The sequence below is a fragment of the Clytia hemisphaerica genome, unplaced genomic scaffold, assembly GCF_902728285.1.
Source record: "Clytia hemisphaerica strain Z4C2 unplaced genomic scaffold, Clytia hemisphaerica genome assembly, whole genome shotgun sequence".
In the NCBI taxonomy this organism is placed as follows: Eukaryota; Metazoa; Cnidaria; class Hydrozoa; order Leptothecata; family Clytiidae; genus Clytia; species Clytia hemisphaerica.
Genome location: NW_027103573.1, coordinates 553,558 through 560,919, shown reverse-complemented (window position 1 = coordinate 560,919; position 7,362 = coordinate 553,558). Strand labels below are relative to the sequence as shown.

The following is a 7,362-nucleotide window of genomic DNA, read 5'->3' as shown; positions in this document are numbered from 1 at the left end:
AGTTGGTCAAATCATAAATTGCTATTAGCAAGCATCTAATTCACGTGCATTTTCTATCAAAAAGAAGTTATTTAAAAAGTATGAGCTTTCTTCATGTCCCTATCGAGCCTAATAAAAATAGAGGAATGTTTTAAGCGATAGAAAAATATATCCCAACTTCGTCCCCGTGTATTCCAGCCTTATTTACGTTATGGATGCTGTATTATCTAGCGCTATCAGTGACGATAAAAAGCTAGTAATACGCAGGGAACGAGGTTGGTAATATCCCTATCTTACCTTAAGGGAAGGAACTTTTAAATTCCGAAAAAATTTTTTCCCACGAAAGTTTCTTCCTTTAAAGTATTTTACAGAACTGTCGAAAAAGCCATCATACTTTTTAAATAACCCAAAAAGATAATGTCAATTTCTTATTCATTATTTGCCTTCTTCAACTAGGTAGTACTTCTTGATTGTTCGTTTTGATGCTTTGTCATCATTCGTTCGTCTGTTGTTCTCCTCATGGTATTCTTCAAAGTCAAAATCGTTTTGTAAAAAATCGTTTGATTTGTCCATTGTGCTTCGTTTGTGGTGTTTCATACCCATTGACCTCAAACGATTGCATAGTGAAGGATTTTTGCTGCATAGGATGATTATGTCCGACTGGAAAATGAAGAAGAAAAGAACATTTAGTTGGAATCGTAGGCCATACAGTTGGCTCTTGCTAATTCGGACTAGGAAAGGGGAATCTTATCTGATCAAATTATAGAGAGATTCAAATTGTAGAAAGTATTTTACAATGGTTTCTTTATGATTGGTATTGGAAACAAGTCCAAATTTTAGAAAGATTCGAAAATTAAATTTGCATTCTTTCAACTAAACTTAATTTCTTTACATGCGAAAAAAGAAATTTGCGGTTAAATTTTGCGGTTAAAATTCTGAAATAAAAGAGTAGACTTGTATTCAAATTTTATATTAACGTTTTTTTTAAATACTTTATCTGTTTCTTGTTTCTCCTCATAAGTTCAAAGGTTATTTTTTGGATTGGCTAGACAAAGCACCTGCCTAGAGGCGGATTTTACAGCAGGTGAACTTTAGCTAAAAGTTTTAAGATTTGAATTTAAAAGTCACTAAAATATATTTATTTTTCATTTTAATATGATAAAAGTTTTAAGATGTGAATTTAAATGTCATTAAAATGTATCTTAATTTTTCATTTTAATATGATAAAAGTTTTAAGATGTGAATTTAAAAGTCACTAAAATGTATTAATTTTTCATTCTAATATTTTATAGACATTAACATTTCCAAAAAGAGTTCATTCTAAAAGACGCTGTTCTATTCGATTATAAATGTGGTCAATCGAGACTGATATTATAAAAACGATATTATATTGTAGTATGAATTCAAATAGCACACCATGGGGAATCTAAAAATACTGACAAATCTGTACAATACAAATGTATTTGTTTGTACGACTTGCAATCCCATCCTCCTTTGCGCTAGAGAATGGTTAGAGCCAAAATGTTACTTCAACGAAGATGAATTAAATAAATTACACCCCTGTCTCACAGCTCGGTGGAATTCTATCTCACAAAGGGGATAAAATCCTAGCTCAAAAAATCCAGTGCGATGATTTCGGTCTGCAATTTTTTACATCGGATATCGAATTGGCAAGAAATCCAAGTCAATTTTCCAGTGGGGTGGAAATTAGGGTATTTTTCCAAACACCGGGAATAAATTTTGATCAAATTTATAGTGGGCTGGGGCCCCACCAGGTTAGTGACACAGGGCTGTAACTTTAACAATGTTTTGATATTTACTCTGTTAACTGGAAAGCAAAGCTCCTTACGTATAATGAAGGTGCAAATTACACCTCTGTCTCAATGACCCGGTGTGTTTCCTCAGTGGGGATGGAATGAAGGAGCAAAGTGCCAAAGGGGGGGCAATGACGGGTGGTGGGTGGAGATATACAGTGTAATTATACCTTATTACACGAGTATTACTACTCATTTTATAAACACGAATTAAAAAACTTCGTGTTGATAAAAACCCTCAGTTAAAGCCAGCCGTATAGTGTCCTTGAAAAAGCAAATAAGATTCGTGTTAATTTTTTGCGTGTTAATTTTTTGCGTGTTAATTTTAAGGCCGTTGAATACTTGCCTAGTAATATTCGTGTAATAAGGTATTTGTTCTTGCCAGTATGGTAGAACTGCAGTGCAGTTTTTCAAAGGAATTTGGAACAATTTTGGTTGATTTCGAATTGAGAAAGGGTAAGGGGTCTACGACACTTGGTTGTTATGAATAACGCAAACTTGTACCCAATCCCTTAGTTCGTTTTTTATGATTCTTATAGCTCTTATGAAAGGTTCTACCGCATCTAGTAAAATCACAGGAGGAGTTGGAGTTGCTCTGGGACGAGATTGCAGGTAAAATCTTAATTCATCAATAAGAAAAGTGTTAAATACGCCTATCAACCATTTACGTCGTGGTCGGTTTTTTGAAGGGACTGGTAATGCATTTACAATATTTCAACAACTCCTTCACTTGTGTTTTCGATACCTTCATCGAGAAGAATTTTCGTATTTTCGTTACCAGTCTAGGGTTGATAGTGTATATAACAAACTCTCTATAATTCGAACTTTGGTAATTCGAACTAAAACATTGATTCCCTCAACAGGAAAGCCGTCTAAAAGATAACTCTCCGTAATCCGAATCTTTCTATAATTCGAAAAGAACACTTGGTGAAGATCGAATTAGGGAGTCAGTTGAATAAAATAGAATTAGTGCTGAACAAAAATCTTACCCTTTCTGCTTTCTTAGCTCTTGCATAAACATCAGGAACATTGTGCGTCAGGAAGATAGCATTACTCTCTATGAAAGTCATAACCAAAGTGATCGCAAACAAACACCAAGTCTTCATTTTGAAATGTGATGTGTATTATTTTGAAAAATTCTAAGATATTAGAACAAATATTACAGACATAGATAACGAAAATGCAGCCAAGTCTCTTTAAATCGAACCTCTGTAACTCGAATGTCTCCTTAACTCAAGCAAGTTGTTTTCAAAATTCATAAAATGATTCCGAAACTTCTATCCATCATTCCCCAGTTACAGATAAGTTTCTCGAATTCGAACACCCATTATTCGAATATTTCTCTAATTCGAATTAAAACGTTGCTCCCCTCAGCTTGCAAAGTCATATAAAATACTCTCCTTAATCCAAATCTTTCTATACTTCGAAGAGAATGCTTTGGTCTTTCGAAGATCGAATTAGAAAGAGTCAACTGTAATTGGGCTTTTTTCCGATTACTTGTCAATCAAACTGTCAATCTGTCAATCAAACTGTCAATCTATCAATCAAACTGCCAATCTGTCAATCAATTTGCCAATCTGTCAATCAACTTGCCAATCTGTCAATCAAAATGCCAATCTGTCAATCACAAGCGATTGCACCTCACCTCAACAGGACTAGAACTAATACTATAGACTGACTTCCCACTGACTTTCGTGACCACGTTCATTCAAGGAAAGATTGACCCTAAGGTTTAATAAACTATGTCCTGGAAAAACCAACTCTTTTCACAAGTCTTCCCGGAAGAAAAACTGATTATGTCAATGAATAAAAAAAGCAATGGAAAATCTTCTAAAAAAAAATATGAAGATTTTTTTGTTAAAATTACGTAATTACGGATGAAAATCCACTGAGGTCAAAAAAAGATAAGAACTGATTTTCAACAAAGATCCCAGATTTATATCCTCAAAAACTTACTTCCTCACTAAAAGACAAAGGTGTCATTAAAGCCTCAAATAAGACGTGCTAAAAGTTTAATTAGCACTTAGCTCTATTTTCATTGTAATAAGCGAAATTGCTAATGAAGAAAATCAAGAAAAAATAAAACGCCTGCTCAAGCCTATTAGGGCACTTCTCAAATATCCAATTACACAGCCCAAGTGGGCACACAACGTTGTTTCAACGTTCATCTAACGTTTTTTGGATGTTATGAACGTTAGCTGAACGTTAAAATGACGGACGTCGTGTGTCACAGGCCTTAAATAACTAGTACTAATTTTCAAAACTAACTTTCCTTTTTTCCTTACTAAGCGTTAGATAAGGTTCATGTAACTGGCTGGCTAGTTTCTCGAAAATGATATATTTATGTTTTTCATACAACTTTTCGCTCTCGACAACACACAATACCCCCTCAATAGGATGTTTTTAAGCGGAATAGGAAGAAAAAGTAAAAGGGGGGTTGCTTCAGAATGGATTTAAGTATCAATGATTTTTTCCTATGGGTACCTCCCTTTCCTAAGAGAGTTTTTTTTAACATGGTGAGTACTCTATAGGGAGAATAAGGAGCCAGAATTATAAGGGTTTGTTGTTTGTAAAGTGTATTGCTATCATTAGACTTTTGAATTTTTGAACCCTTTTTTTGTGGTTTTTTTTCCTTTCATACAAATCCTTATAAATTTTGATGCTTGCTAAGAAGTTGTATGATTAATGAATTGAAACACATTACAACAATAAGGTGATGGGATATTATCAACAAAAAAAGGATATAATCAAAGGAGGGAAAAAATCAAAACCTTTTTTTGGGTACACGCTTTTTTATAAGAACATCCAAAATTTTTGAAGCCTTCGAATGTTCTTAACTTTTTGAGTTTCAAGCCTAAAAATGTTCTTAAGTTGTTCTCATATTTTCCCTATTTTTAATGTATTTTTTTCCATTTTCCTAAAAAATTGGCTGTTTTCGAGACCGTGAAGCCTAAAAATGTTCTTAACTTGCTCTTAACATTTTGGCCATCGAAGCCTTATGTTCTTATATAGTTTGTTCTTATAAAAAAACGTGTATTGTTGATATTTCAAATCTAGAAATGATCCCAGCTAGCTATTGACGAATCAAACTGGATTACAGTTGAAAAAGACGGCTTAAGAGATAGAGGGCAGGAAAAAATAAATGTTCAAGATTAAATGATTGTTTTCTTTTTTTCTTCCTAGCCCCCATTGGGTTATTCAGAGAATAGGGAAACACATTTTACGATTAGATACCCTTTATTTATAGCAATTTCCCCCATCAAAAGCTTTTATGACGTTTTATTTTGCTTCCTTGAGAGCAATGTTTCATTCAACCAAGTGGAATTTTAGGCGCCTAAAATACGATTACCTGAAAATCTTTTTTTCCAAGAAAATTCGAGTATACAAGATAATCTTATGGACATCCATATACTCAGAATAGTTCTACAGTGGAGTCTCTTTAACTCGAACACACACGGAGAATACAAATTTGTTCGAGTTAAGGAAATTTCGAGTTATGGAGTTATGGAGTAAGGCATTGTTAACTGGAGGGGGACTAGAAAACTTGTTCGAGTTAAAAAGGCATTCTAGTCAAAGAGGTTCGAATTTAAAAGACTGTAATTACTCAAAATGGGATTAGATTTTTGCCACGCAGAACACTTCCAGTGTAGTACAAATAGAACTTATATACCCCTATCTCATAAAATGAAAATTTTAAATACAGAGTTAATCTCTTGCTTTTGATGTTACAATCCAGTGGAGATTTCCAAACGATTAGTATTCTTCCAATCGGGGATAAGAATCCAGTATCATCTTATGGATGGGCTTAATCTATATACCAGGGATGGGGTTTTACTCGACAGATACATGGTTTTCCTAAGTGGACGCAAATAAAGGATAAAAATGTCGTGAAAAATTCAGAAGAAATTTTAGGAATCTAATTTTTTATATTGTCTAAAAAATAACAAAATTCTCCTTTTAAAAAAGCGAATATTTACACTTATTATTATTATTATCGTTCACTTATCAAAATAAATCATTATATTACAAAATATCATAAAATTCCAAAAACAAAATCCATTACTATACGAATTACTAATGCTTTAACAGCTACTAATTATCATTATCAGCCCTTTTTACACCAACACTTTGAGTATCAAATAATTCCAATCTCGACTTAAAAATGCTTCCTCCGATTCAAGCACTCCCACAGAACAACTCAGCTATATTGTTTGGAACAATAGAAATTTAAGAGCAATCTCAAGCTCAGCCAAAATTTAATCGATTCTTATATAAAAAACAAGCGTGTATTGAAAATTTACTTTTTCAAGGATATTCAGCAATTTTACAAGGTGTGTGTGTGAGTCAAAAATAGGCAGTGACCCAATAAGGCCAGGCGTAAAAAGGGCCGACAGTCTAGGTACAACTAACTACTAATTAAATTAATTTCAGACAAATTAAAGGGAATATTAACAAGACCAACCAAGAAAGAAAATTCTAGCCGCAAGTTGAATCTAACGCAATGGCGAGCCTTTAAAATAAATGTAATTTTCCTCGTTGCCTTTACCTATCACAATGTCATAACGTAAGGAGGTGCAGCTTGACTTTTAGATTTTTCCATTAAAGGGATAGCCAGCAATTTTTAATGTTTTTTTTTTAATCCGAGTGAATTTTTTTTTGAAAAATTGGAAAACACCGGAAAAACAAGATTTTTCCGGTTTCTGGATTGTTCAGAAGTTGAGTATGCAGAAAACCTTTAAAACTATTTTCAAGTGCTTATTAGAGGTCGGCAGTCATTTCAAAATTCAAAATTGAAGTGCGGCGCTACGGCAACGGTGATTCACGATTCAACAGAAACTGACCTCCACATTAGGCAGATAATATTATGATCAGAAAAAGTCAAAAATTATGGGACAAAAAGCAACAAAAAAGAGAAAAATCAACCTTTCGAATTATTAAAAACTTACATATAAAACATTGAAACTTTGGCGGCCTAAAAAAACAACGCCATAAAATTGGAACAGAACTAGATTCGACGACTAAAACGTCACCGCACTGAGGCACTTATATAAAAAATCACGAGACCAAATAAATGAGGTCACAACCAAGACATCAAATTCTTCGGTCATGACATGTAAACAACGTCTTTTGATTGGAATTTTTATGTTAATGTTTATGTGTGTTTTTGAAAAGTTTATAGGTTGTTATGGTGTTTCTCCCCCAAGCAAAGATATAAATATCCAAGTTTTATGTACTGTTAACCAGCCCATTAAAAACAACCAGATCTTGGTCAAGCTTTTAAATTCAGATGCATTTAATCTTCGCAGCAACACATCCAAATTGAACACAATAACAAAAAACAATCCTTTGGTAAAAAAGCCAGAGATACGACGAATCAAACTACATAATCGAACCATAAACGTATCATATTTTTATTATGTGGCTCAGCATTGACTGGTATAGTGAACTTTTGGAAGCGTATATGTGTGTAATATTCGTATAACATCCAAGAGTGTTATAGCATAACGTATAACGTACGTATAACATCAACAGGTGTTATAGCTTGTAACGTTCGTATAGCATCCAAGAG

General features: G+C 33.5%; 1 long non-coding RNA gene across 1 annotated transcript; it reads right to left on the bottom strand.

Moving 5' to 3' along the window:
• Positions 1 to 530: 530 nt before the first annotated feature.
• LOC136801091 (uncharacterized) lies at positions 531 to 2,935 on the bottom strand. Its single transcript, XR_010845802.1, has 2 exons — positions 2,783 to 2,935; positions 531 to 639 (listed from the first exon to the last, which is right to left on the bottom strand). It is a non-coding gene; the product is annotated as an uncharacterized lncRNA (long non-coding RNA).
• Positions 2,936 to 7,362: the final 4,427 nt, after the last annotated feature.